Genomic DNA, 3,370 nt, shown 5'->3' with positions numbered 1-3,370 from the left:
CGTTGGCACAATGGGTGCCTACGCCTCGGGGAAACGCCGCTCCTCGCCTGGAGGGCTCGCTGTGCTGTGCGCTGTTCTGTGCTTTCCACCCCCGGGATGCTGATTCCCTTTGGCACCTGGATGAGCCAATTCCATCCTGGTGGTGCGAGATGGGATGTTTGGAGAGGTGAAGGAGCCTTCATGAGATGCGTGTGCAGATCTTCCCGGTAGCAGGTGGGGTGGGTCACTGGCAGATCAGAATTAGCGTTTAGGATGCTTTCTGAGGCTGCTGGAACATCGGAGTGCTGGTGGCTTGGTGTTGGTGTATCTTGGTCTCTTGTTGCAGCTCAGCACCGAGAACAAAGCAACTGCCTTGTGAACAGAAGGACCCTTCCTGTGAAGGTCTGCAAACTTCTGACTGCTAAGAAAAATGTGATCCTTGTAGTGAGACTTGACACGTTTTGAATGTATTTTTAGTTTTGTTTCTTCTCATGATTATTGCTTGATTGTTTAGCTGTAGCTTTCATGGCAGGGGAAAAAACTGTGCAAAGTGGACTTGCTGCATGCCCTATTTTGTCCAGCAGAAGATATGGCAAGGCTGACCCTTGTTATTCTTGTTGCTGTGGCACTGAGAAAGTTTTGTAAATTTGCTGGCAGACCAATACAAAAACAACAAAAACAAATAAAAAACCACCTCTTAAACATTTTCTGAAACATTTGCAGTTTTCTACACCCAGCAAAACATGATAATAGAGGGTAGGATGGCATATCATGCATCAGTGATGGTAAGTTTAAGTAGGTTTCCTTCCCTTCTTCAGCAATCAATAATTTGGAAAATGCCACAAAGAGATATCACTCACATATTTTTAGTAAGTACTCTAAAGACACGTTCAAAGAGGTTTTCTTCCTGTTCTTCAGAATTCCAGTTGACTTCTAAATAATGGTGCTCGTGGTGAAAACTGATGTGTGTGATGGTCAGCTGCAGTGAGTGGGTGCTGTGAGATTCTTTCATGTGCCTGGAAATGCTGGCAATAGCCTCAGACATGTGACATACAAAGCTTCGTATAGTATTTTCTGCTTCGTAGCTCCTGGTTGGTACCTTGCAAGCTGGGATTGTTTCTTGTGAGAAACAGAAGTTTGGAATTTGGCTGTAGTTTCGCTGTAGTAGTTTGCTTGGGCAACTGAGCTCTGCCCCATGCTGCTGCTTGGTTGTATGGTGGTTACTTCTTATCCCATTCCTTTTCTCTTCATGCTTTAGAGTACAAAGTAACCTCTGCATCTCAATCCAGTGTTGAAGGGTGAAGATATCTGGCGGTATTTTCTGCATCCAAAGGTTCAAGTAGAGCTAGTTTTCCAGGTCTGACCTGAAAGCCAAGTTTCTTCAGAATTAGGAAACATATACAGCTGGTAAATGCTTAGGGAAAATTGTGTTTGAATATAGTCAGAAGCCTTTCTAAGCCCATGAACGTCCAAACCTTCCCCTGATACATTATTGATCAATTATCCATCAGGGGTGACAGTGTTGATAAATTTGGTGAAAACATTTCCACATTTTTTATTTTTTGCTTCTTTAGCTTCTAGCTTTTGTACTGGGGAAGAAAACCATCTATTCAAGCTGATGTGCACTTATTGCATACCCTACTTGTTGAGTGTGTTTTTGTCAAGCAAAGGCACAGTGTCCCTCCTGGGAGATACTCGAAGTCGTCTGTGCAGCTGTCTGTAGGTGTCTCTGCTCAAGGTGAGGCTTGAACCAGATGGCTTCCAGAGGTCCTGCCAACCTCAGTCTCTGCACTTCCCCTGACCTTCCTGTCAGTTGCAGTGATGTGAAGCTATGAAGGTGGGCAGTCATTCCCTTCCCCCTTTTCAGTCTGAATAAGCATTGCTGAATCACGCAAATTGTGTTGATTCTGCCTTCAGCCCTACAAATGTTTTATGGGAAATACTGTACTCTAATGCCAACCTAAGGAAAAGTGCAGTGCAGGTCTTAATGAGGCAGAGTTGTTGCAGATAGATGGGCAGGACAGCTGACAGACCCTGACTAATGTTGCTAGTTCATAGGATCAGATTATGCCCAGTGTTTCACATCTTTGCAAGAAGATTACTCTGCATATTATGATATTGTGGTACAACGTTCCATGAGAATAGGATGGTCCTGATTCCAGATTCCTATCTTGGAGACTGGTGGCTCTTGGCTTCCACCTCCAAAATAGCTGCCTCTTCAAATTAATAGAAATTCATATACCTGGAGTCTTGTTTACTTCTAACACTTCAGTATCATGTCTTATCTATCAACATGATGTAAGCTCAACTGTGGAAACTCTGTTCCAATTATTTTCTCTTTCGTAGAATCATCAAGGTTGCAAAAGACCTCCAAGATGATCCACTCCAGCCATCCATCTACTACCAGTATTTTCCCACTAACCCATGTCCCTTAATACAACATCTAAACATTTCTTGAATAGAGATTTGATCTCTGTCTAGTCACAATCCTTCTGTGCTCACATAAAAGGGCTCCCCGGTAGCTGCTGGGTAGCAAGTTATTTTCAGATAAAGCCAGTTTCCAGCATGGCTGAAATTTGTAATGTGGTGAAGCCTCAAACTCAGTATTTCTGCAGCACTCACACAGTGAGGATGATGTGGAGGAAGAGCATTAAAGAGCTCTGAAATAGGAATGAGGAAGCCTGGAATTATTTGTAGACCTATCTTACGTGCTTTCCTTGTGATTTATAAGTGCATTGTGTGCCTTAGGCTAAACTCTTGCAAAATCCTTACTCTTTTTGTTAAAATGAAATGTACTGAGCAAAATGCAATGGGATTATATGTTGGGTTCTGCTATGTGGAAACCTTCCCAAACTGGCTGGTGTATGATAGCAAACTAATGATACTGGATTGGACATCACTCTTGTGGTTGTGTTCTTAGCATGAGAACACAAGAAGAGTAAAAGTGCATTTGCCCACAGGGCATCGCTATGACTTTTCCTTAAAGTAGGCACCTGCCAAAGCACAACAGCTTCAGAAGAGATTTTCTGCAAACTGCTGAGACTTTGTCTTCATTTGTGTTTAATTTCCCAGTTCTCTTGAAATCTCCCAGTTCACTTGGAAGATGGAACTTCTCTTCAGACAAATTAGGCTAATGGTTCTTATATGTTGTTCTGAATGGTTATGGCCTGGTTGGTTTCCTGGGTTGGCAGCTTGAGTTCCGATTACTGAGGTAACTAAAGGATTTTTATTAACCACATCCTGCAGTGACACTGTTGGCTTTCCAACCAAAATGCCAAATGTGTGCTGATCCTGGAGGTGTAAAATTTCCAGGACATTTGAAGATAGAGAAGTTGTGTTTCTACGTATTTTTTTTCTTCCTGAAAATCCAAACCAAAAGCAGAAAAGAAAA

General features: G+C 42.7%; 1 protein-coding gene and 1 long non-coding RNA gene across 6 annotated transcripts in view; both read left to right on the top strand.

Moving 5' to 3' along the window:
• The window catches only part of UBAP2 (ubiquitin associated protein 2), a 583,216-nt gene that overhangs the window by 185,886 nt on the left and 393,960 nt on the right, over window positions 1-3,370 (top strand). The gene's annotated exons all lie outside the window — the stretch shown is intronic.
• LOC116217513 lies at window positions 7-683 on the top strand. The gene is made up of 2 exons (XR_004162157.1): window positions 7-213; window positions 326-683. It is a non-coding gene; the product is annotated as an uncharacterized LOC116217513 (long non-coding RNA).

Source organism: Meleagris gallopavo, chromosome Z (genome assembly GCF_000146605.3).
Source record: "Meleagris gallopavo isolate NT-WF06-2002-E0010 breed Aviagen turkey brand Nicholas breeding stock chromosome Z, Turkey_5.1, whole genome shotgun sequence".
NCBI lineage: Eukaryota > Metazoa > Chordata > Aves > Galliformes > Phasianidae > Meleagris > Meleagris gallopavo.
Note: the sequence above shows the minus strand (reverse complement) of the source record. Positions and strands in the feature narration are given on the sequence as shown.